This window comes from Myotis lucifugus, unplaced genomic scaffold (genome assembly GCF_000147115.1).
Source record: "Myotis lucifugus unplaced genomic scaffold, Myoluc2.0 scaffold_126, whole genome shotgun sequence".
Lineage (NCBI taxonomy): Eukaryota > Metazoa > Chordata > Mammalia > Chiroptera > Vespertilionidae > Myotis > Myotis lucifugus.
In genome coordinates this window covers 245,177-272,837 of record NW_005871174.1, presented here as the reverse complement: position 1 = coordinate 272,837, position 27,661 = coordinate 245,177, and the positions used below count along the sequence as shown (strand labels likewise).

The 27,661-nt window shown below is 40.4% G+C and overlaps 1 protein-coding gene and 1 pseudogene across 1 annotated transcript in view; both read right to left on the bottom strand.

Annotated features, from left to right (window-relative positions):
• The window catches only part of LOC102432009 (guanylate-binding protein 1-like), a 208,557-nt gene that overhangs the window by 126,469 nt on the left and 54,427 nt on the right, over window positions 1-27,661 (bottom strand). The gene's annotated exons all lie outside the window — the stretch shown is intronic.
• LOC111827064 lies at window positions 3,593-26,863 on the bottom strand (annotated as a pseudogene).

The following is a 27,661-nucleotide window of genomic DNA, read 5'->3' as shown; positions in this document are numbered from 1 at the left end:
CCTTTTCTCCTCATCCTGGACAGCATTTGTGTTTGTTGATTTATTGATGATAATGATTCTGAGAAGTGTGATGTGATAACTCACTGTGGTTTTAATTTACATTTCACTGATGGTTAGTGATGTTGAGAATATTTTCATATGTCTATTGGCCATCTGAATATCCTCTTTGGAGAAGTATCTGTTCACATCCTTTGCCCATTGTTTGTTTGTTTTTTGCTGTTGAGTTGTATAAGTTCTTCATAAATTTTGGATAATAACTCTTTATCAGATTTATCATTGTTGAATATATTCTCCCTTTCAGTGTGTTGTCTCTTAATTTTGTTGATGGTTTCCTTTTCTGTGCAAAATTTGTTTAGTTTGCTGTAGTCCCATTTGTTTTTCCTTCTATTTCCCTTGTCCAAGGAGATTTATCTGAAACCTATTGCTACAAGAAATGTCAAAGATTTTACTGCATATGTTTTCCTCTAGGATTTTTATGGTTTCGAGTCTTACATTTAAGTCTATAATCCATTTGGTGTTTATTCTTGTGTATAGTACAAGAAGGTGGTCCAGTTTCATTTTTTTTTGCATTATCTGCCCAATGATTCAATACCATGTGTTGAATAGACTTTTCTTACTCCTCTCTATATCCCTACTTTCTTTGTCAAATATTAATTGACTATAAAGGTGTGGATTTATTTCGAGGCTCTCTATTCTACTCTACTGATCTGTATTTCTGTTTCTATGCTTGTTTCTGTATTTCTGTTTCTATGCTTGTTTCTGTATTTCTGTTTGTATGCATGCTGTTTTGATTACTATGGCCTTGTAGTATAGTTTAATATTAGGTACTGTGATACCACCAACTTTGTTCTTCTTTCTCAAGATTGCTGTGGGTATTTGGGTTCTTTTGTGGTTTCATATAAATTTTTGCAATATTTATTCTAGTGCAGTGAAATATGCCATTGATATCTTAATAGGAATTGCGTTAAGTATATAGATTGATTTGCATAGTATGGGCTTTTTATTTATCTCAATTCTTCCTATCTATGAACACGATATATGCTTCCACTTATTTGTATCTTCTTCAGTTTTTTTCTTTAGTTTCTTATAATTTTCTGAGTACAGATCTTTTACCTCCTTGGTTACATTTCTTCCTAGATTTCTTCCCTCCTACTTACTTTGGGTTTTGTTTGTTCTTTTCCTAATTCATTTAAGTGTAAGGTTGGATTATTTATTTGAAATGTTTCTTGCTTCTTGAGACAGGCCTGTATTGCTATGAATTTCTCTTTCAGGATTGCTTTTGCTATGGCCCATAGAGTATGGGTTGTTGAGTGTCCATTTTCATTTGTTTCGAGGTAAATTTAGATTTCTTCATTGATATCATTGTTGATCCATTTATTGTTTAATAATATGTTACTTAGCTTCCATGTGTTTGTGTTTTTCATTTTTTTCTTTCACTTGATTTCTAATTTTCTGCCATTGTGGTTGGGAAATGTGCTCCATATGATTTCAACCTCCTTGAAATTGTAAAGACATGTTTTGTGTCTTAACATGTGGTCTATCCTAGAAAATGTTCCAAGTGTACTTGAAAATAATGTATATTTTGCTGCTTTTGGGTGAAATGCTCTGAAAATATCAAATCCAGTGTGTCATTTAAGGGCACTGTTTCCTTGTTGGGACTGAGACCTCAGATCCTCACCACAGTGCCATGTGGATGCGGCCTCAGGGAAAAGGCAGTGAGACTTCCATGTCCTGCTGACGGGGGTTCAGCCTCCCTACTCACTCATAGCCCAAGCCATGGGGCCCTGTGTGATAGCATGGAGTTGAGGGCAGTATACCCACTGCCACCAGGTGCTTTTCCAGTGTCATTTTCATCACAGGTTCTAAAATGCCCACAGGCAGCCTGGAGTTCAGCACTCAGTCTTCAGCTTTGCCGTTAAAATGTGTGACCTCAGGCATATGATTGCCTTCCTTGGCCTCATTTCCTTTTTATACTTAGAAGCCCACACAGCTGCTCTTTGAGATCATTTGGGTTTGGGCACATCGTGGGTGGGAACCCTAGTGGGTAGAAGTTACCATGGTCTGCCTGCCCCACTCTCAGTAGTTTACTTGCTCAGGGCCTGGGACAAGAGCTCCTTGAGGATGAGGCCATGCCAGCCATTTCTAATCTGATTTCTAGAAATTGTGTACCAGGGCCTGGAGCACAGTATCAATTGGCTGGAGCCTCCTGGGAAAGTTTCAGACTTTCCAGCTTAGTATGAAAATCCAGGAAAGGGTTTATTGGCTCCAACTATCTAGTGAGGCTTCTGTGATTATATTCCCACACTACCCATGTGTGGGAGCACTGGCTCCTCAAACCTGCACACACTTCTGAATCCTGCTCACAAGGCCAAGTGTCAGAGCAAGATCCTCCTTGAACCCTGCTTGCTGTACTAACTGTTGAGAACTTAGTTCCTCCTTTATCCTCTGCTCACTGTATCATTGTTGGAAGCACAGGTCCTAATCCTGCCCTACCAACTCTTGGGTCCAAGCTCCTCTACCAGGGGCTGGACCTTCTTGGACGCTGGTGGTAGAAGGAGAAGTCATGAGAAGTTGTAGGTGTGTAAGAGAATCTTTATTGTAGAAGCCAGTAGCCATGAAGCCATTGCTAACAAGGAGCTACTAGACAAAACAGTTCTTCAAAGCAAAGTCCCATACAGCAGATAAGCGCACCCCAGCTAGGAAACAATATGTCTTTTCTTACACAGCAGCAGCAGCCTCTACCCACAGCCATTATCTGAGCAGCACCACCTGCTGGTCAGTAATACATCTTCCCCATAATGCAGCCCCACATAATAGCAGCCTACCTTACATAGCAGCAGCCCTGTACTGGCTGGCCAGTAACAACTTTATACTACTTAGACAAAAGAGGCTTCTTTCCATATAGTGACATCAATCATTTGGGTTAGAGAAGGGCATGTTTGCCCAGTGGTTAGATTGCTGCACCCTTACACCTGCGTATAGGATCTTAGCCTTGAACTAAGATCGGATTAAGATTTCCATGCTCAGAGTGGCCTTGGACATCTGGTGTACTCTAAACCAGGCCTCTATACTCTAACTGGCCTTGACCATCTGGCATGCTCTAGACAGGGAACCACACTATCTTAAGGTGGAACTGAGGATTCTCTTATGTGAGTCTGTGAAGAAGCCCCACATGGCCCATGTACATTGAAAGCAGCAGGTCAGGTACCGCTGCAGACCTGTATGGCCCTCACATGGGTGTTTCTCTCTTTCTCATTTCTGGGATGTGTTTGTGCTAGTGTGTGTGTGCATATGCTCTGTGTGTGTGCTTTTATTCACATAAGGATGCATCAAAATTCCCCTGCAGAAATGTTTGCCCACCTGTGTGAGAGTATGCCCTCCTAGAGACCAAAGTTGAGACATCCAGAGGTTGGTTTTCTGCCCTCTCTGAGTTCACAGGGTCAGTTGGTGTATCTTCTATGCGACTCTCCCCCTGTCTTCCCTTCAAGTGCCCTGGGATCTAGAAGCCGGGGCAGGGCTCCTTCTGAGGGTATGCTAACCCTCCCCATCTCCTGGATGATCTAGGGCCCTTTGCTACCCCTTCCCTCAGCAACTAGACAGCTGAGTCAGTTCCTTGCAGGTCCTCTGAGGGGAGGTGATTCAGGATGATGGGGTCAGTGAGCAGCTCTCCTGGGGGCAAAGGGCTGAAACTCTTGCCAGGACCGTGGACATGGTTATATGTCTGCGGGTTACAGAACTACAGGAATGGCCCTAATTTCACCTCTGTTTATCCTGTAAACTGCAACCTGTAAATGGCAGTTAGCATTCCTATTGTAACAAAATAAACTTTTATGAAGTAATTATGTTTCCTTGCATAACAAAAACTCCACATTATAAAACAAACAAACAAACACACACACACACACATAAGCAATAGAAAGCACTCAATTTATTTGTTAAAGAAATTTTGTTTGATTTAAAAAGCAAAGTTGTCATAAAATAAATAAATTCTAGAATACTAGAGAAGAGAGAGGGTATCCAACAAGGTAGAAATAGGCTGGACTGGGTTACTGTGAAGTTAATGACTTGTGGTTCACCTCAAAGATGCACTAACAATGGTACCTTCTGCCTCCTATATCTTCAGTAAAATCTACTACACTCACAAGTGCTTTTTGGATTGTCTTGCATTGGCACATGAGTGTTATAGGAGGTTTATATCCAGCTCTATTTCAAATTGCATTGTCATCTCCAAATTGAGAATCACCTTGCCATGACTTCACAAGTCATGGCTGGGAGGAATCAGTCAATGACCCAGCATGGTCTCAGCTAGCCCTTGAAAACCACTCAAACGTAACAGAGAAACCATGAGAATCATCCCTGCATTTCTGTGTGGGGAGAACAAGTAGTTTAGATGTCATGTTTCAGTTAGAGAAATGTTTTTATTTGAATATGCGATTCCAGCAAAGTATGTCCACCATGAATTAGCACATGAGAGAGAGGGTTGTGAATATTAATTACCAGTTAAGAGCATGGAAGCCCATGGAAATATATGTAGAAAATCCTAAAAACTCAACATAAACTTGTCAGAACTAATAAATGAATTCCATAATTTTGCAGGATACAAAATCAACTTACAAAATGACACAGTTGCATATCTATACACTGACAACAAATTATTCAAAAGAGCAATTAAGCAAAGAATCCCATTTACAGTAGCATCATAAAGAATAAAATACTTAGAATTAAATTTATCCAAGGAGATATAAGATTTGTACAATAATAACTAAAACACCGATGAAAGAAATTAAAGCAGACACAAATAAATGAAAGAACATTTTGTGTTCAAGAATGAATATTGTTAAAATAGTCAAACTACACAAAGCAACCTAAAGATTTGTTGTAGTTCTTGTCAGAATCCTAATGATATTTTTTTACAGAAATAAAAATAAATTCTACAATTCATATAGATCCACAAAATACACTAAATAGCCAATGATATTTTGAGCAAGAAGAGCAAAGCTTGAGGCATCACACTTACTGATTTCAAAATATATTACGAAATGATGGTAATCAAAACAGTATGATGCTTGCATGAAAATTGACAGCTAGACCAATGTAGCAGAATAGAGAGCCCAGAAATACATCTATACATATATGGTCAACTGATCTTTGACAAGGGTGTCAAGAATACACAATGGGAAAGAGTAGCCTCTTCAGCAAACAGTCCTGGGAAAACTGGATATCTGCATGTTACAGAATAAATTGGACCCTTATCTTGCACCATACCCAAAAACTACTCAAAATGGATCAAATGCTTAAATGTAAGATTTGAATCTTAAAACTGCTAGAAGAAAACTCAGGAAGAAAGCTTCTTGATATTGTCCTTGGCAATGCCATTTTTCATCTGACAGCAATAGCACAGACAACAAAAGTAAAGTAGACAATTAGGATTATAAAAATAAAAAGGTTTTTCACACCATAAGATACAATCAATAAATGAACATGCAGTGTCTGGAATGAGAGAATATATTTGCAAACCATATATCTGATAAAAGTTTCATATACAAAATATATAAAGAACTTCTACAACTCCATAGCAAAAAAAAAACAAATATACCAATTTTAAAAGTGAACAAAGTAACTGAATAGACATTCCTCCAAAGAAGACATACAAATGACCAACAGGTATGTGAGAAGGCGTTGAACATCACTAATCACCAGGGAAATGCAAGTGAAAACCACAATGAGATATCACCTCACACTTTCCAGATGTTTATTATAAAACAAAAAGAAAACAAATGCTGGCAAGAATGTGGAGAAAAGCAAATCCGTGTACACTCTCGGTGGGATTGATTATTGGTGCAGTCACTATAGAAAACAGTATGGAGTTTTCCCAACAAATAATTTTTAAAAAATAGAACTACCATATGATCCAGTGAGCCCACTTCTTGATGTGTACATAAGGAAATGAAAACATCAAAGAGAGATCTGCACTCCCATGTTTGCTGAGGCATTGTGCAGAAGGACCAAGATTTGGAGATAACTTAAACTTCTTTTGAAGGATGACTGGATAAAGAAAACCTGGTATTTACATAGAATGGAATATAATTCAGACTTAAAAAAATAAATACTGCAATTTGTGGCAATATGCATGAACCTGGTTCATATTATGTTAAATAAAATATGCCAGATGCATATACTACATGATACCACTTAAATGAGGAATTAGAAACAATGAAACTCAATGGAGCAGAGATTAAATTGGTGGTTGCCAGAGGCTGGTGGGTTGACTGAGGTATTATTTAAGGGTATAAAGTTTCAGTATGTGAGATAGATTTAAGGCAACGATTTTATTATTTATTTTTAAAAAACATATTTTTATTGATTTAAGAGAGTAAGGGAGAGGGAGAAAGAGATAGATTGAGAGAATCATTGATTGGCTGCCTCCTGCATGCCCACACTGTGGATTGAGCCCACAACACTGGCTTGTGCCCTGACCTGGAATCAAACCATGTCCTCCTGGTTCATTGGTCAACGCTCAACCCCTGAGCCACACCAGCTAGGCAAGGCAGTGGTTTTCAATCTTTCTTTTCTCATGGCACACATAAACCAATTACTAAAAGAGCACTCTTAGTTATTAGTTTATGTATGCCTTTAGAAAAGAAGGTTGAAAATCACTGAATTAAGGAATTATTTTTTAAAAATTATTTAAAAATATTTTTATTGATTTCAGAGAGGAAGAGAGTGTGAGACAGAGATATAAACAACAATGATGAAAAAGAATAATTGATTGGCCACCTCCTGCACACCCCACCCTGGGGATGGAGCCCAAAACCCAGGCATGTGCTCTGACCGGGAATCAAACCATGACCTCTTGGTTCATATGCCGACGCTCAACCGCTGAGCCATGATGGCCGATAATTTTTGACTTACTTTACACAATTTTGAGGGCTTGCTATAATCTTGGTTGTAGGTTCTTGGTATTCAGCACTTTGAATATTTCTTGCCATTCCCTTCTGGCCTGCAAAGTTTCTGTTGAGAAATCAGCTGACAGTCGTATGGGTATTCCCTTGTAGGTAATTGAGTCTCTTTCTCTTGCTGCTTTTAAGATTCTCTCTTTGTCTTTTGCTCTTGGCATTTTAATGATGATGTGTCTTGGTGTGGTCCTCTTTGGATTCCTTTTGTTTGGGGTTCTCTGTGCTTCTTGGACCTGTAAGTCCATTTCTTTCACCAGGTGGGGGAAGTTTTCTGCCATTATTTCTTGAAATAGGTTTTCAATATCTTGCTGTCTCTCATCTTCTGGCACCCCAGTAATTCTGATATTAGTCCGCTTGAAGCTGTCCCAGAGGCTCCTTACACTATCTTCACACTTTCGGATTCTTTTTTCATTTTGCTTTTCCAGTTGGGTGTTTTTTGTCGAATCTTTGGTTTGATTCTTGTGCTCCTCTGGTCTGCTATTGGGTATAATATTCTTTATTTCAGTCCGTGTATGCTTACTTTCTAATTTCTTTATCGTAGCATCAAGGGTCTCATTAGTTTTCGTGAGGCTCTGCTCAAGTTTATAGCAAGCCCTCAAAATTGCGATTCTTAGCTCCATATCCTCCATTTCTGTCATGTTTTTTTGTCTCCGCATCTTTTATGCTTTCTTGGTGCACCCCCTTGTGGTCTTTGTGCGCAGTCTTGTTCTAGCCAAGCCTTAATTGTTGTAGTTAACACTAGAGGGATTTGACCACCAGGCCGACTGGCCCTTAGAGTGTTTTCATATCCTGGTTATTGTAAATAATGCTGCAATGAATATAAGAGTACATATTATCTTTCTGAGTTAATATTTTGTTTTATTTGGATAAATACCCTGAAGTGGAATTGCTTAATCATATGGTAGCTTTATATTTAATTTTTGAGGAACTTTCATGTTTTTCATAGTGGCAACATAAATTTCGGTCTCATCATCAGTGCACTAGGGTTCCCTTTTCATCAGCATTTGTTATCTCTTGTACTGTTGATAATAGCCATGGGATATTTTAAAACTGATGAAGATTAATTTAACAATTGTTTTTCTTATATGTAGAGTGCATTTTATATGGTGTTAAGAAACTTTTATCTCCCCCAAGAGGAAAAATTTCTTCTGTCCTTTTAGCTTTCTTTTAGATATTAACTTTAACATTTAAGACAATGATTCAGCCAAAGCTGGTTTGGCTCATTGGATAAAGCGTCGGACTGGGTACTCAAGGGTCCTGGGTTTGATTCCAGTCAAGGGCACATGCCCAGGTTTCAGGCTATCATCATTGATATTTCTATCTCTCTCTCCCTCTCCCTTCCTCTTTGAAATTAATAAAAATATATTTTTTAAAAGACTATGATTCATCTCAATTTTATTTTTGAATAGGTGTGAGTTGAGGTTCAACATTCAATTTTCACCTCAAAATATTGTTCCAACACAAAATCAGAAAAGCAGAGAGAACAATAGTCTAGTTTAAGTTTTACAGGATTATAGTTATGTGTTTCAGAGGAATAAAAATAAATTTTTATTTCAAGTTTGAGTTAATACTCTCCTTTGTCTGACTATAGAAGCTACTCTCTGAACTGTGGGAGGAAAAATAGACTAAGGAAGGAGAGTAGAAGAGAAAGAGGTGAGTGGCCTGTGAACAGAACATTACCCAGAAAAATTTTGTAGAAAAGGAGGGTGAAGCATCCACACATAAATCCATTTTGCACAGAGGCAAGTACTTCTTCTACCAGTATCACAGAGTCCCATCTGTGTCCACAGACCATTAGCTACCACCCAATCAAGTACAGACACCAAGAACTGTGCTCTGTCTGCACCTTTCATTCAATTGTCCCAGGTCTCCCTTATTTGCAGCCAGCCCATGAGCAATAGACTACTTGGCAGAAGTGATGATTAATGTGTCCCATGGCTTTGTTCATTTCCATTATCACTGCCCTAAGTTCACAATACCCCAACCCTGTCCCAAAACCAAAGAAAACCCTTGAGCAAGTCTATCCTGAACATAAGCCACCTGATAGCTCCTCATTGTAAAATGCATCTCATTATACAATTTATTGTGTCTCTAGTCTAGACTCAATATGCCTGATTTCAAATATTGATTCCAGTTAAGAATCATGCTAATCACTCTTACTATAATTAAGCACAAATTGAATCACTTTGTCGAAAAAAACATTGTCTTCACAGTTTCTTTGTTCTTTATAAACTTTATGGTTCAACAAAATTGCAAGCATCAGCCCTAGCCAATTTGGCTCAGTGGATAGAACACTGGCTCACAGACAAATTGATGTTTTTCTCTCTGCCTGTCCCTCTTCCTTCCGCTTTCTCTAAAAATCAATGGAAAAAATATCATTGGGTGAGGATTAAGAAAACAAAAAAAAATTGCAAACATCATGCTGCTAATTTTAGTTGAGAGACAACTGTTTGACATTCAGAGGTTGCTCAACCTGTAGCTTCTACCTCCTCTTCCAGGAAGCTTTGCTGAACTTCCTTCTGAGATCTGACTGGATGCCACATACATATACCTACTCTGCAACCTCCACCACTTACTGGCTGTGTGTTCTTAGGTCACTTATTAGCTTCTTAGTGCATATCATTTCTCAATTGTATGATGGGGATGATAGTAGTACCTAAATTCATACTATTCTGAAGACTGAATTGATAATCAAAACAGAGAACCTAGGAATATACTTGGTTTAGAGAATGTGTGTTCAATATATACTTGCCATCACCAGCAGCATTTTTATCACTATTAGTGTATACTTGTATGATAACCATTATCTCCCACATCCAATTGACTATATTTCCCTTTTAGGTAAGATCATAAGCTTCTTGAGAATATTGTTTTTTAAATTATGTATCAGTTATACACAGTGCAAAACTATTCCATTGTTTCCTAAATGAAAAGCATGTTCTCTTTTATCTACATTCCTGATAATAAATCTTATATATGGGTAAAAGATTTCTTGTTTATTTGAATATTTAGCTAATTGTGGATATAGAAGATAAAGATGTATGGATATCACCATGCTTTGCTCTCTCTTCACAAATGGTCCTATGATCTTAGATTTTCAAAAGGATACACAAAGACTCTGTGACCTCCTCTGTTGGTCTTCCCCCCTCTTTTTATTCCTCACCTTCACTCCTTTCCTGAGCACCAGGGTATAGGACTGTTCAAGCTTGTCTATTGCTTCTAAGTAGAGCCTATATCCATTAGGCACAGAGAACATTCCTCTTGAAATACTTTCCATCAGGGATTCTGAGAGCTGATTAAGCTGAGCCTGGCAATATTTTCCAGATTCATCTTCATTCTGCAGCAAGAAATACTCCTTCTTTTTCTCTATGATGCCCTGCCAGGGAATATTGAGAAGTACAAAAGAAAGAGGCTCTTAGAAAGGGAGACCCCACTGTGATCCTCTTGGAAGAAACAGGTGGTCTGGAGCATGGAATCATAGAGCAGCATCAAGAAGCTAATTTAGTCTCAGTTAAGACCAATTATTTGTGTGACTTGTGGGAATTTCCTTAATTCTCTTCGGTTCAGGCTGAACATTTTTGAAATGAGGAGGTTTGTAGACACAAACTCCATGGTTCCTTTATTTTTTAAATTGACTTATAACTGAGATATTACATTATATTAGTTTCAGATGTACAACATAATGATTTGATATTTGTATACATTGCAAAATGATCACCCCAATGTCTACTTATTATCTGTCACCTTATGTAGTAACAAAACATGTTTTTCTTTTCATGAGAATTTTTAAGTTAGACTCTGTTAGCAAACTCCAAATATGCCATCCAGTATTATCAATGGTTCCTTTATCAGTCATAGTATTAACAGAGGTCCATCCATTGACAATGAGGAATGGAAAGTTCAATATGACTGGAAGTAGTCTTTCCTCTGTGAATTTGGATTGCTATAAATAAAAATATATACACATTAAGTAAACTGTCCATTAATGAAGTAAGTGGTCACTGAACAGAGTTTTGAACTCCTCATGAATTATTTCCATGAGGTTTAATTGTGCAAAATGAAAGGAACAGTAATTTTTTTGTTATACTTGAAAAATTACAATCTTGTTGGTTTTCTTCTTATGAAGTGAGAGGTTTTCTTTTCTTATTTGTTTTTGTTTTTTTGTTAATCGTCACCCAAGAATATTTTCCTATTAATTTTTTGAAAAAGAGTGGAAGGAATGGGGAAGAGACAGAGAGAAATATCAATGTGAGAGAGATACATCAATTGGGAATCCAACCAGGGACCCTTCAGTCCATGGACCAATGCTCTATCCACTGATACAAACTGACTAGGGTGTGAAATGAGAGTTTTGTAACTTACAGGATGGTCAATGACAGATTCAAAGACAAGATGAATATGCTTATGTTAAATAGAATGATATTGTTCTCAAGAGTTCTCTGTCCTGGTGTCCATACACTACAGTCCCTAGGGCTGTGGATATACTGAATATTGATCCATGATTAGATTATTATATGGCACAGGTTGACATTAAGAAATGGAGATTACTCAAGGGTGCGCACCTAAATAAATCAGCTCTCTAAAAGAAGTTTTCTCCAGTTGGTGGCAGAGAGGTAGTCAAAGATATTAGAAACAAGATAAGTATACAATGCACCATTACTGTCTTGAATATGTAGGAGCAGTTCCTATGACCTTCCTTATGATATGTTAGTTTCAAGTGTACATTTCCATCTTTGTTTCAAGTTTTTGGTACACAGAACAGAACACTCATACATCTTGTGATAGGAACTCGACTGAAGAATTGTGAACAAACAAATTTCCATAATAGAAATGAGGAGCCAATTGTTTGGAAAAAGAATAAATAGTAGTCTATAGACCACTATAGACTACAGTCAATCACATGAATTTAAGCTCTTTTACAATGGAAACTTCATGAACTATGAGTCAAAAAGGGAATGTCTGGACATCAATCCAGAAGAACAGGAATTAAGAAGGATATATGCTAAGACATATTACCATAAGCTTCTTTTGGAACACCTGGTTGTTATCCTTGAAGGAGTTCTCCATGAAGACTGCAATAGCTTCCCTTTCAGAGGCTGAATGAAGGTCCAGCAACTCCTGCAGCGTGTCTGTAGGGAAACTCACTCTCTGGGCCATCTGCTGGCTGTAGTGGTTGGCTGCCTTCTGCATGGCTGCTGAGGTCTCAAGCTCAGCCAGAGTTGTCACTGCATTTTCCAACAAAGCACTGCTCCACTGTTGATGGCATCCACATAGGCCTTTGCCAGAGTCCCCAGCCCTGAATGATTCATGATATTCAGGGAGTGGACAGGAAGTTCTCACTCATGTTTTATAAACTTTAGAGATCAGCATTCTAGCAGTAACAAAATTTTTATTGAAATTAAAATTTCTGGATTCTCTTTTTTCCCCCCTCCCTATCTTCCTCCTTATCCTCATCCTTGTTTCCTCCTCCTTTTTATTCCACAAATCCACTTCTTTATAATAACATTACTGTGTCTCCTGCATAATTTCCCTTTTATGGTTCTCACATTTATCACATGATAATATAAATTTAAACATCTCAGCCAGTATGTTCAAGGGTCTCCTAGATACATTTCCCAATTGAAATAAAATTAAAGAGAGTTTATTTTACAGGTCAATATATAATTTGTGGGAAAAATTTTCCAATGAAAATTTATTTAAAAATCATAGGCTATAGTTAACTTTTCTTCTCAAACTCTAATGAGCATTCAGAGCTTTATATTCTGCTAAATATTTTTTCTAACAGGGGTAAATTCTCAAAATATCTTGTGTATCCTCGACAAGACACACTCATCTCATTGGTCTTATCATCACGCAGATTCCTCTCCTTAACAGCAGCTTGTGCTTATGTCATTAGTATATTAGTTTCATGAGACACAATAGGCTTCACCAATCCTTCATATTGAAAAACTTTTATGAAGAAACATGCATCTTTATCTGTGGCATATATCAATACCTTTTTCACATCACATAGAGAAGGAAACAAAACTGCTAAAAACCCTGGGTACAATCACACACAATGAACTGCAGAGAAACATGCTGTAACAATGGAGACTCACGATTTCCATTGACAACGATTCCCTCTCTGGGAGTCTTGGTTTTTGCATCTGTGAAGATGTAGTTACAGAAATTTTTGGATTGCTCCTGGAAACTGCACTCTAGTTGGTTTTCTGACACCCCATCTATACGGTGTAATAAATTTTTGTCAGTTGTAGGCCGGTCAAAGGTAAAGCACTTTCGCTTTGGAAAGAACTTCCTGAGATACTATCTATGGATGTTGGTTTGCTGGATTTTGGGGTCCTCCCCTGTAGAGAAGAAAAAAGAGCAGTGATTGGTGAGACAGTCTTCAGAAAAGGACGCTCATTTCTATGGTGCTTGCATATCTCCTATTTAATCATCAAAATCAACATAATGATAATCTTCCCAAAACATAGATTTGTGGTGTGTGTGTGTGTGTGTGTATGTGTGTGTGTGTGTGTGTGTTTGTGTCCAGACCAGGAGTAGAAGAAGTACTTCTGAGGAAGAAGAGGAAGCAGTTATCCCATCTGAAGAAACTTATGATTGTTATTCTTAGTCTTTCCATGATTTCCAATGGCTTGACTATTTATTATATATTTTTGAGTGATAGGTTAATCCCCACAATAGTCAGAAATACTTTTGAAATTATAGTCCTCAAGTCAGAAATATAATATGGGCTCTGAAGTACAAGTCAAATATTTACTAATAGATATATGGAAATTTATGTTATTGCTAGGAAAAATATGATGAGGACAGACAATAATAAAAACAACTTATAAAAATCAGAGTAAAAAATACACACAACTGGGGTGGGGCTTGGGTGGGGAGAGATTAACCAGGGAACTTATATGCATAAATATATAGCCCAGGGACACAGACAATAGAGTGGTGAAGGTAATAGAGGGATGGTGTGGGGTGGAGGGAGTCAATGGAAAAAACAGACAAACAAACAAAAACCAAAAACAAATGAGACATCTGTAATACTTTCAACAATAAAGATTAGAAAAACCAAAGCAGGAATTCCTAACTTGGTATTGACAGATAAAATTATGTGCTCCATAAACTCCATTATGTGTGTGTGTGTGTGTGTGTGTGAGAGAGAGAGAGAGAGAGAGAGAGAGAGAGAGAGAGAGAGAGAGAGAGAAAGAGAGAGAGAGAGAGAGAGAGAGAGAGAGAGAGAGAGAGAGAATGAGTGTGCATAGCAAATTTGCTTGGGGAGAATTTATATCGTTTTTAAGGGAATCTTTGATCCCATAAATATTCAGAAAATCTGCAACAAATGGATTTGAATGGGGAAAAAATAAAATATATATATGTTCAGAGATGTTTTAGCAGATAACATCGACAAGTAAGGTTAACCTAATGTCACTTTGAGACTTGACCTATTCTCTATATCAGATTATATTAGACATGACAATGTCACACAGAGTAATTCTGGGCTTATATCAGCTGTTCAATAAATGATTTTAGAATGAATAAATAAATTATTAAATTAGCAAAAATGGACATGCTTCTAGGTGCCTCTCATTTTCCTCTTGGCTAAATATGTTCTGTATAATGAATGTATTATATGAACATGATAATAGCCTATGGCAGTGGTCGGCAAACTGTGGCTCCGAGCCACATGTGGCTCTTTGGCCCCTTGAGTGTGGCTCTGCCACAAAATACCAACTTCTGTGCATGGGCCACGAAGTTTCAATCCCCACTGTCCGTGCACACCCGCACGTGGTATTTTGAGAAAGAGCCACGCTCAAGGGGCCAAAGAGCTGCATGTGGCTCACGAGCCACAGTATGCCGACCACTGGGCTATGAAATGAAGAGAGTGATGCTATAATAATGAGATAATGAAGGATTTGACAGTCTTACTGGAAGGATATGTTAAATTTTTGGGAAACATTTTATATATATACATACTAGAGGCCCGGTGCACAAAAATTTGTGCACTTGTGGGGGAAGGGGGGTGCCTCAGCCTGGCCTGTGTCCTCTCGCAGTCTGGGACCCTCGGGAGATAATGACCTGCTGGCTTAGGCCTGCTCCCGGGTGGCAGAGGGCACGCCCAATCCCTAGGTGCAGCCCCTGGTCGGGCTCAGAGCAGGGCTGATTGGGGAGTTGGGGCGCCGCCCCCTGTCATGCACAGAGCAGGGCGGATTGGGAGGTTGCGATGCCACCCTCAGTCATGCTCAGGGTAGGGCTGATTGGGGGGTTGGGGCACCGCCCCCTATCACACTCAAGGCAGGGTCGATGGGGAGGTTGCAGCGCCACCCCCTGTGACACACAGAGCAGGGCCAATCAGGGGGTTGGGGCACTGCCCCCTGTCACGCACAGAGCAGGGCCCATCAGGGGGGTTGGGGCTCCGTACCCTGTCACACACAGAGCAGGGCCAATCAGGGGGTTGGGGAGCTCCCCCTGTCATGCACAGAGCAGGGCCCATCAGTGGGTTGGGGAGCTCCACCTAGTCACGCACAGAGCAGGGCCCATCAGGGGGTTGAGGAGCTCCCCCCTGTCACTCACAGAGTAGGGCCGATAGGGGAGTTAGGGCACCGCCCCCTGTCACACACACAGCAGGGCGGATCAGGGGGTTGGGGCGCCGCCACTGTCACACTCAGGGCAGGGCCGATGGGGAGGTTATGGCTCTAACCCATCACATACAGAGCAGGGCCTGTAGGGGTGGGGGTTGGGGCGCTGCACCCTGTCACACACACAGAGCCGCAGGGCGATCAGGGGGTTTGGGAGCTGCCCCCTGTCACACTGATCCGGTGCCAGGAGGCCTTGCTGCTCCGCTGATCCCAGTGCCGGGAGGGATATTACCCTTTTACTATATAGGATAGAGGCCTGGGGGCCGGCTGGTTTGCCCTGAAGGGTGTCCTGGATCAGGGTGGGGGTCCCCACTGGGGTGCCTGGCCAGTCTGGGTGAGGAGCTGAGGGCTGCTTTCAGGCTGGCAATTGACTGAAGCTCCCAACCGCTCCTTGTTTTCTTTTTTTTTTTTTTATTCTGGGCCAGCTTTAGCTCTGGCTCTAGCTCTAAAGCTTCCGCTGCTATAATCAAAACAATGTATAACTCTAGCTCTGAGATCCCGGCTGGCTGAAAGCTTTTTTCTGGGGGTTTTGGTTATCTTTCTATATTTGCTTCATAGTTTTCTTAGAGTTGTAGCTCAGTATGCCGGGCAAGTCAGGTGGGGAACGTTGCAGTCTGCAGTCCACTGGAGCAAGCAAGCCTCATGTTCTCTTCCAGCTGCCTGGCTATCGGCCCCCCATCTTGGCTGACAGTTAATTTGCATAAGGATATGCTGATTAGCCAATGGGAGGGGTAGCGGTCGTACGCTAATTACCATGTTTCTCTTTTATTAGTGTAGATGCTGTAACTATGCAGGGTATTAAAAGAGATTACATAAGATATATTTAAAAAACGAAGTCATTTGGTAACTTTGTGATTCTGTGTTAACCATCATCCATAGTGATGGGCATCTACACAAATAAAAGAGAAACATGGTAATTAGCATACAACCGCTACCCTTCCCATTGGCTAATCAGGGAGATATGCAAATTAACTGTCAGCCAAGATGGCGGCTGGCAGCCAGGCAGCTGGAAGCTAACAGGAGGCTTGCTTGCTTCAGTGACAGAGGACTCCAACGTTCCCCGCCTGCCTTGCCGGCCTCTGAGCTTCAGTTGGAAACATTGTAACATTTATAGAAGATAAACAAACCCCCAGAAACCTCCTGTCAGTCAGCCAGGATCTCAGAGCTGGAGTCGCAACATTGTTTCGAATACAGAAAACAAAGGCCAGAAACCTGCTTTCAGCCGAGCCTCAGAGAAAAAGCCGGCTCTCAGCTCCAGTGACAGCCATAGAAGGTAAATAAATGCCAGAATAAAAAAAAAAAGAAAAAAAGGAGCAGTTGGGAGCTTCAGTTGCCCGCCAGCCTGAAAACGGCCCTCAGCCCCTCACCCAGACTGGCCAGGCACCCCAGTGGGGACCCCCACCCTGAAGCAACAAGATGGCGGCTAATTTGCATACTGAAGGCAGGCGGCAGCAGGCATGGCTGTCTGCGGTCTGGGACCTGGATCTGTGACCCTGCCGGGCGGGATCAGCGGAGCCGTGAGGCCTCCCGGCACCGGGATCAGCGTGACAGGGGGCAGCGCCCAACCCCCTGATTGCCCTGCGCTCTGTGTGTGATAGGGGGCAGAGCCCCAACCCCCTAATCGGCCCTGCTCTGTGGTGGATAGAGGGCGGCGCCCCAACCCCCCCCCACGGGCCCTGCTCTATGTGAGACTGGGTAGAGCCATAACCTCCCCATCGGCCCTGCCCTGAGTGTGACAGTGGCAGCGCCCCAACCCCCTGATCGGCCCTGCTCTGTGTGTGACAGGGGGCGGTGCCCCAACTCCCCTACTGGACCTACTCTGTGTGTGATGGGGGGAGCTCCTCAACCCCCTGATTGGCCCTGCTCTGTGTGTGACAGGGGGCAGCTCCTCAACCCCCTGATCGGCCCTGCTCTGTGCATGACAGGGGGGAGCTCCTCAACCCCCTGATGGGCCCTGCTCTGTGCGTGACAGGGGGCAGCGCCCCAACCCCCTGATTGGCCCTGCTCTGTGCGTGACGGGGTGGCGCCGCAACTTCCCCATCCACCCTGCCTTGAGTGTGACAAGGGGCGGTGCCCCAACCCCCCAATCGGCCCTTCCCTGAGCGTGACTAGGGGTGGCATCGCAACCTCCCGATCTGCCCTGCGTTGTGCATAACAGGGTGGCGCCCCAACTCCCCAATCAGCCCTGCTCTGAGCCCGACCAGGGGCTGCACCTAGGGATTGGGCCTGCCCTCTGCCACCCGTGAGCAGGCCTAAGCCAGCAGGTCTTTATCTCCTGAGGGGTCCCAGACTGCGAGAGGGCACAGGCCATGCTGAGGGGCCCCCTCTCCCCCCCGAGTGCACAAATTTTTGTGCACCGGGCCTCTAGTTTTTCTATAAATAGTGGCAGAGGAGCACTAAACTTAATCAGAAACACAAGTATTTGAGCCTTAGGAAGTCTTTGCACTGGTTGTTATACTCAAAATTTTTTCATGGTGTCAAATTTCCTAAAATCTTTGGTCTAACTTTGGGTTCTCTTTTCCTTAGCCAGCTTAAATCCTGGTCACTGGACTATTTTTAGTAATAATAACAATTAAAACCATACCCATCTGTCATACCCATAACACCATTAGCATGGGCCTCACTGAAATAAAAAATAAAGATTATATTGACCTTAAGTGCTGAATGACAGGACTCAGTTAATCCCACCTCCTACTGAACCCTCTACCACCTAGATCATCCTCTGGTACCTGGAACCAACTTAAAAGCATTCTCCAGGTACTCATCTTCACTGATGGTGTGTCCATCTAACTCCAGCCCCAGCATGAAATCCCGTATAACCCAAACAAAGTCTGGAAAGAAACTTGCAAACTTGGCTCAGTCATCTCCTTCACCAGAGCTGGGAGATGACTTTGTCTTGATTGGCTTTGTTAGTTCAGTCACATAGCTGGGATCTTAGCTAAGGAATGAGAAGTGCACCATGCCAAAATTTCTAGATCTCACTCAGAAATCATTTTTATTAACATTCCCATTCACCCTGTGTCCCTTTTTCCTCAATCAAGAATATGAACATGAGGGAAAACAACAACAAAAGAGTGTCAGTTACATTCCCATAGACTCCATGACACATGGTGGTTGGGTTCCTGGAAGGACACTGCAGCTGCTCCAGGGCCTGGTGGTTGATGGTGCTCATGCTGTTGTAGACAAACATGCTGCTCAGAAGCATGCCCAGGGCAAAGATCCACGAATTATTTTTTGAGTCACCCTAGAAAGTGCATTACAGCAAGGCATCGGGCATCTACTCTTCAATCACCCATTCAGTTGTTCATGCACTATGTCAGCTCTACTATATCTGAACAGTAGGGCAAATAACATACACTGTGATGATAGTGCTAAATTTAAACCTCATTTTTGGGTTTTGACATTGACTCCTCTCAAGGTCTGAGTTTTTTAGCAATTAAGAGAAGTGAATGACAATGTAAATGTGTGTCAAATATTTAAAACAGTTCCAAGAACATAGAAGTATTCAATCAGTGGGTAATGATTTCTTTGCAACTTTCTCTTGACCATGAGCTTATTGGTGACACAAATGCTAGTCAATTAAATTCACTAACTTCTCATTGTGCATCTAAAAAATGCCAGATACCGAGTGAGCACCAAAGCCCTATTGAAGCAAGTCTTGCCCTTGCTTGGAGGGGTGTCTCCAGCACAGAAGTTCTCCCACTGCAGTCACAGCTGATTCTCACAGCCAATTGGCCTGGAGATCAATCCCTCCCAGTTTACTTACAACAATCAAGGCTTAAGTACAACAAGACTGTGCACAAAGCCCACAAGGGGGTGCACCAAGAGTGTCTACCTCAGGTAATTGGGGAGGCTGAGCCACTGGGCCCTATAGGACACCTAGCACAGAAAGCCACTCGATCAACACAGTGAAGCATAAAAAAATTTGAAGACAAAGAAACAGGACACAAATAACAGAAATGGAGGAAAGCAAACTACTGGATATAGAGTTCAAAACCACACTTTTAAGGTTTTTCAAGAATTTTCTAGAAACGGCCAATAAACTTAATGAGACCCTCAAGAAATCTAATGAGACCCTCGAGGTTGTGATAAAGGACCAACTAGAAATTAAGCATACACTGACTGAAATAAAGAATATTATACCCAACAGCAGACTAGAGGATCACAAGAATCAAGTCAAAGATTTGAAATACGAAGAAGCAAAAAACACCCAACCGGAAAACAAAATGAAAAAAGAATCCAAAAATAGGAAGATAGTGTAAGGAGCCTCTGGGACAGCTTCAAGCGTACCAACATCCGAATTATAGGGGTGCCAGAAGAAGAGAGAGAGCAAGATATTGAAAACCTATTTGAAGAAATAATGACAGAAAACTCACCCTACCTGGTGAAAGAAATAGACTTCCAAGTCCAGGAAGCGCATAGAACAGGGGTGGGCAAACTTTTTGACTCGAGGGCCACAATGGGTTCTTAAACTGGACCGGAGGGCTGGAACAGAAGCATGGATGGAGTGTTGTGTGAACTAATATAAATTCAAAGTAAACATCATTACATAAAAGGGTACGGTCTTTTTTTTTTTTTTTAGTTTTATTCATTTCAAATGGGCCGGATCCGGCCCACAGGCCGTAGTTTGCCCACGGCTGGCATAGAACCCCAAACAAAAGGAATCCAAAGAGGACCACACCAAGACACATCATAATTAAGATACCAAGAGCAAAAGACAAAGAGAGAATCTTAAAAGCAGCAAGAGAGAGAAACTCAGTTACCTACAAGGGAGTACCCATACGACTGTCAGCTGATTTCTCAACAGAAACTTTGCAGGCCAGAAGGGAGTGGCAAGAAATATTCAAAGTGATGAATGCCAAGAACCTATAACCAAGATTACTTTATCCAGCAAAATTATCATTCAGAATTGAAGGTCAGATAAAGAGCTTCACAGATAAGAAAAAGCTAAAGGAGTTCATCACCACCAAACCAGTATTATATGAAATGCTGAAAGGTATCCTTTAAGAAGAGGAAGAAGAAAAAGGTAAAGATACAAATTATGAACAACAAATACACATCTATCAACAAGTGAATGTAAAAATAAAGTGAATAAATAATCTGATGAACAGAATAAAACTGGTGATTATAATAGAATCAGGGGCATAAAAAAATAAATAAAAAATGCCAGATACCACATTTAGTTTTGTGGATATAAAGTTTCATAGGGCAATCTCTTGAGATGACTTCCTGGAGGTGCAAATATACATGGCAACATGTAAATGCCTCCAAGGTGATCAGCTCTGCCAGGAGTGCAACCCAATGTTATAACATAAAAGACAAAGGGGGAATGCAAAACCCAGAAAACTTACTCTGTGATTTCAGGGCAAGAAGGGATTATGTCTGAATGAGATACAATCCTATTAGGTTGAAAGTAGCTGGGCTTTAAAGAAGGTGCAGAACGTGGACCTGTGGAAAGAAAGAGGCCATGTAGATGGAAGGATCTATAGAAGCCAATCAGAATAGTCAGAAAGTGTATTCAAACAAAGGTATAACATGTTATTTTATTTGATTGAAGTATTGGCTATGTGTGTGGTAGGAATAGATGATGAGTCTGAACATAACATTCAGGGTAAACCATGAATGATGTTTCAATAGAATTAGATACTGCTAAAAACACTAGAGTTGCAAGTACTTTGTCTTCTATCAGATGGCAATTAGTTATGCTTTGGTTCCTTTACAAATGTAATTAGCTAAAAGAAGAAGGTTTATGTAAACTATAATCTGATAGCAATCCGTATATCATCTTGGGTTTACATTGAGGTGACTACTGCGTACTTTAAACTTGAATTATGCTAATAAGTCAGTCAGAGAAAGACAAGTACCATGTGATTTCACTCACATGCGAAATCTAATGAAAAAAATGAACTAACAATCAAAATAGAAACAGATTGCTTGGCTGATGCTGCTCAGTGGTTGAGCATTCACATAGGAACCAAGAGGTCACTGGTTTGATTCCTGGTCAGGGCACATGCCCGGGTTGCGGCTCAATCACCTACCTAGTAGGGAGCATGCAGGAGGCAGCCAGTCTATGAAGTTTCTCTCTAATCCATGCTACTTTCTCTCTATCCTTCTCCTTTCCTCTCTCTCTAAAAACCAATAAAAAACATATAAAAATAGAGACAGACACATAAATAGAGAGGAGGCTGACAGGAGTGTGTGCATGTGTGCGTGTGTGTGTGTGTGTGTGTGTGTGTGTGTGTGGAGCGGGTATTGAACAAAATGAGGGTATTGAGCAAAAAAGAAAAAAAAGAGAGAAATAACTCATGGACAGGGCAACAGTGTTGTGATTGCCAGTGTAGCTGGGTGAGCTAAGTTGGAGGAGCATATAGGGGGAATAAATGGTGATGGACAGAGACTTGACTTGGAGTGGTAAACTCACAAATAGTACACAGATAATATGCTATAGAATTGTGCATCTGAAACCTGTATAATTTGGATTATACAGTGTCACTTCAATAAATTCAATAGAAAATTAATATTAAAATTCAGAATACTTAATTCCTGCCCTGACTCATTTTGCAGTAATGGAAGCCAAAGACTACTGTGCTACTATCACTTAAGACTCTGGCTAATACAAATAAGAACACAGGAATGACTGCAAATAACACAGCAAAGACAAAATACATAAAAGTATCCCATTTATGTATATTTTTGGTGGATCTAGCTCATGAATTTATAGACGTCAGGAAGGAATTTATCTCTAAAGCCCAGAGACTTGGACTAAAACCTTAATTAATGTGTCTGGGGTAGCTGAAGTGTTTTTTAATAATATTTAAATATGTCATTCTACTGAAATGCCATTTTTATGTTTCCTACCTTCAAGCCCATCATCACACACACTTTAACTGGTAGAGTACATTGATCCCATAGTTATAGCTTCCTCCTGGATATTTTTTGTATCCTGAAGACTGGTTAAATATGTCACTCCTTGTATCCATGGTACCCGGTACTGACAACACTGCATATTTCTTATCTCCCAAGGAGACTCTGGGCCTTTTCCTCAATCATGCATATCTATAGTGGTTAATACAAAACCCTAGAATTTAGATGCCCAATAAGTGTGTTTGTTATCTTGTACCTTTTAGCCAACTATAAAAATCAGAACATCTATACCTACTAAGGAAAGTATTGAGTTTCCATGAAAGTAAATTGAAGGAAACAAAATTTAAGCTCATTATTCTTGATTGGATTTGCAGTTTATAGAAATAGGTCATAGAAGTTGAATTAAGGTAGCAAATTAAAATGAAAGTGGATTATCAAGACAAAGAAGACTCTTTACCTTACCTTTTCCACATCACCCAGGCCCTCGATGTCCAGAAAGACCAGAGTGTGGTTGGACTTCGAGGGGTGTGGTACATACCACATCCAGATGCCCTTGGTTTCAGACGGCACTGTGGAACACAGACAGAATCCTACAAAGTTAGAGGAGAAAGTGCTATACAGTAAGAGCAGATAGTCCAGGCTGCCCATAGGTTACATTAGTTAAAGTTATCAGAATGTGAGTGCAAGGCTGGGAGGAAGGTTGCTTTCATTTCAGCAAGGACAGCCTATCCAGCCTTTATACATGTTAAGAAACACTTCTCAAGAAACATTCTGCACTCCCTATTCACTTCAAACTATCAATGGTCCAAGTTATGTCACATTTCAGAATTACTGTAACCTCTATTGACCTTTATATTTTTTTCTGACATTGAAGAGCTCCCTTGTCCTTCAGGCTCTGGTTGAGTCCCACCAGTGGGTGGTGCCAGCATGAGACTAGTGGTCAGGAATATGGTCCACTCACTTCCCCTTGATGAGCCACCCTGTCCCAGTGCCTCAGTTCCTCTCAGTGGGCCACAGTCCTTTCATTTAGCTCCATCCAAAAGTGCTGGTCTTTGCCACATTCCAGTTTCCTTTTTGCTTGTCTGTGCAGGCTATAGGAGTGATTATAGTTACCTGGCCATTGGTATTGCCACCCTTTCAGTGCTTCCTCATCTCTAATTAGTTCTCTGTGCCCTGGTTATGACCTTGTGTGTCCCTCTATTAATCATGCTTTAGTTACCCCTTGAGAGGTTCTTGTGTTTCCTGCCAGGACCTAGACTGATGATTAGCTTTGTTGGATTTTCCTTCCCTTTTATTCCTGTATTTTTCTCATTTCTTTTCTCCTTTTCAAGGAAATGATGAGTTTTGGTTCCACCCTACCCCCCTTACTCAGATGGGGGTATAATGGAAGTGAAGGCAGAAAATACCTGTGAAAGGTGCTAGCTCCTCTTTCAAAAGGCTTAAACCAATAGGTGGAGAGCATACGATTGATATAACGAAGAACCTGTGCCTGATATATCTTGTTCAACAGTTGAACATTTTTTAACATCTGCCATAGGCCAATGTTTCCTTCAATGGGGACTAGAAACAGACATGATGGAATGTGTAAGGGAGGTTGCTTCAGCTTGGCTCAGGCCATTCTATTTCCACATCCAGAGAGTTCTCCATAGAGAGGGTGTAAAGCCCGAGATGGTTTGCATTCTCCTACATTGGGGTAGTATTTGATTGTTTCTTAGTAATACAGTGTAATCTGAACTCTCAGTTCTCCCAGCGGGAAAAGGTAGGTGTAAACTGAATATCATCACTCTCAGTTATGAGAGGTAAAAACTCACAAAGAAAGTTATCAACAAGGGGAGTGAATAGTGACCTAGTCTTGCTTCTGGACTTTGACTGGGCACAAATTATTTTGTTTTGTTTTACTTTGTTTTGTTCTTTCTGTTCTATGAGTGGGTGGTAGAGTTACAATTCAGATGTTGTTGTTTTTCCGTTTACAGTTTACTTTCAACATTATGTTGTATTAGATTCAATTGTACAGTATAGTGGTTAGACAGCCATATACTTTGCATAGTGTTCTCACTGATATGACAAGGACCCATTTGACATTATACATAATTATTACAATATTATTGACTATACCTTGGTGAATTAAAATATTTTGATGATTGGGACCTCCTCAGCAATGAAACAGCACCTTGTTATTACCTGATGTTATCTTGAGTAGAATTAAAAGGATGGTGTTGAAACTCCTTAACAGATCTCTCTCTTTTAGGGTTCTCAAAACTTTAATCCTACAAAAAAGACTTATTAATTATTTTAAGACAGACAAAAAAAAGTGTTCGCCCCTGATGATTGGTCTAGAATTTCTCTACAGAAAAGACCAAGATAAAATTTTTTGTTAGAAACAAATGGCGGGAAAAAAAGAAACAAATGGAAAAGATTGTAAAGCAAAAAGGAGAGAGGAAGCAAAAAAGGTGAGGGCAAGGAGTGAGACAAAAAGAAAGAGACACAGTGAGAGAAAGACAATGAGAGATATCTCTAGGAATCATTGGAGTTCAGTGTATTGAGGTTTAACCCATATGGTGCTGAGCTTATGAGACACAGAGGAAGACATTTGAAAATAAGCTGGTTTGGCTTAGTGGATAGAGCATCCACCTGGGGAATGAAGAGTCCTGGGCTTGATTCCAGTCAAGGGCAATGCCTGCATTGTGGGCTCTATCCCCAATAGGGGGCGTGCAGGAGGCAGCCAATCAATAAATCTCTCTCATCATTGATGTTTCTATTTCTCTCTCTCCCCCTCTCTCTTCCTCTCTGAAATCAATAAAAATATATTTTTTAAAAATGGTGTGTGGTCTTCATAGAGAGAAATAAAGTACAGAAATGAGTTATAGGCAGATTAATCTAAAAATCAGTATGAACCAAAAGGGGCAACTTAATAGGAAAGAAAAATGACTTCAAGAAATAGGAAATGCAAAGAGTAAATTAATATGTCAAACTTTTTTATAATAAGGAAAATATTATGCACCTATATAAGTCACCAGATCATCAAATTTTAAACGTCTTTTACCAAATTTTTATGAGGTTGTGGAGAATCCTCAATTACTGCTTATAAACCTATACATTGCATATAAAGTTTGAAAAGCTGTTTAAAGTATCTAGAAAGGCTGACAACATATATACTCCATAATTGAGTAATTTTATTTCTGTGTCTGTCACAGAAGGTAAGTTTGTATATTTGTGCACCAGAATATACAATTGAGGAGGTTCACATCAGCATCATTCATAAAAGTAAAAAACTAGAAACAAAAAGATTGTTCATCAACAAAAAATGGATAAATAAATTATGCTTATCTTCTCACAATAGCATACTATAAAATAGTGAAAATAAATAAATTACAGATACATATCACAAACTTGATAAAACAAACTTTTTGTTGAGCAAAAGAAGTAAGACTCCAAAGAATACCTGAATGGACTTCTCTTTGTATAATATTTAAGCTATTCTTATAAATGCATACAAAGCTTGTAAAACCACTCTTCAAAAGGAAGAGTGAAAGCATGCACCATGAAAATCAAAACATTGGTGAGCTCTAGTGAGGTCTCAGAGGGTATATCTAGGGCTTTTGGGTGCTGGTGATGTTTTATTTCTTGATATGGACAGTGATTACACAGAGGATCACTTTATGTTTATTAACTTTGTATATGTGTATGTTTTGTGCACTCTTCTGTGTTATAGTTCACATATTGGAAAAGACTAGATACAGAAAAGAGGGTATAATTTAGCAAAGTTTTGCTTAGCAATGGAAAATATTGGACGGTAGAACAAGTGAGAGATGGCATATATAGAATATAGTGTTGTCTGTTGTTCCTTCCATCCCTTTTTAAAAACAGAACATGTTGAACAATATTTGTGGTCTAGTCGAAAAGGCCCTGAAGTTTAGGGCAAAAGTGATGAGAGAGAAATGGAATAATTGCTGGAGCTGAGCTCCTCAGCAGAAAGAGGGGTTGGGATCAAGAAAAATGGGTGGATAGTTGGATTAAGTTGGGGAACCCATTATTACTGGCTCAAAGAGTGAAGTTTTGTGGAACAGTGGGGTTTAGGATATTTATTTGGTGGTGACAGTTAGAACCTTTTTTTCAGTGGAAAAAGTTAGGTTTTTTTAAGATGACCCTGAAGGAGGCGTGATCAGCCTGTGTTATCACTGTCTCTAAGCAGATGGCCCCTGCCCCAAAACAACACTCACCATGGTTCTGTCCTTCCAGTCCGTTCATCAGGTAGGATTTTCCTGTCTGATACAGACCTGCGATGGCCACCACCACCACAGGCTGAGAGATGTTGTCTAGAATCTCCAGTGCTGTTGGATTTACTGTCAGCTGATTATTCTGATTTTCCACTAGACGGATGGGGTCCATCATGGTGTATTCAGAGGCCATGGTAAGCTGTAACCCAGAGGAACAACTCAGTACAACACAAGATCCAGAAGTCATAGCTAAGGGTTATACAAGTCACATACTTGTCAGCTTTCTGTATGTGGAATGTATAAGTCAGATTCCTATATTTTGTATATTTCTAAAAGATAAGTATTTAGCCTAGTGTGTCAAGGCCTGGCACAGATTCCTTATGTACATTATCATACTGATTTTTAAATAAATCCTAATACAACCTTACCCATTTGATGCATAAAAGGAATAGAATGAAAAAAACAAAACACTGATGATAGAGCCTTGAGAACATTAACATATTGTGGGTAAGTAGAGGCAGAATGGGACATGCAGGAGATGAGGAGTGACCAGAGAAGATACCTGGAGTTCCAGAATTATTTGGTTTCTCATTAGCCTCATACATTCTCTAAGCACCTACCATATGCTGTGTACTAGTCTGTGTGCTCGGTATCAAGCGGCAAACAAAATGGATACCAATTCCTGCCTCGTGGAGCTCTATTCTGGTGGGAGGAGATAGACAATACAGAAAGCAAATAAGCAACATGCATTGTATATGTATTTTAGATGATGGAAAGTGCTCAGGAGAAAACAAGCAGGAATTGAGATAGGGATCGTGGGGGCTGAATTTATATAGAGGATGGTCAGGAAAGGCCTTTCAGAAAAAGAGAAATAAATGTGCTCTGTGACCTTGAGGAGGACAAATGTATTCAATCCTGAGAGTTGTAGCAGTTGGAGGAGGAGAGACTTTGAGAGGAAGAAGAAGACAAAGAATGAGACTCGCTCTCAAAA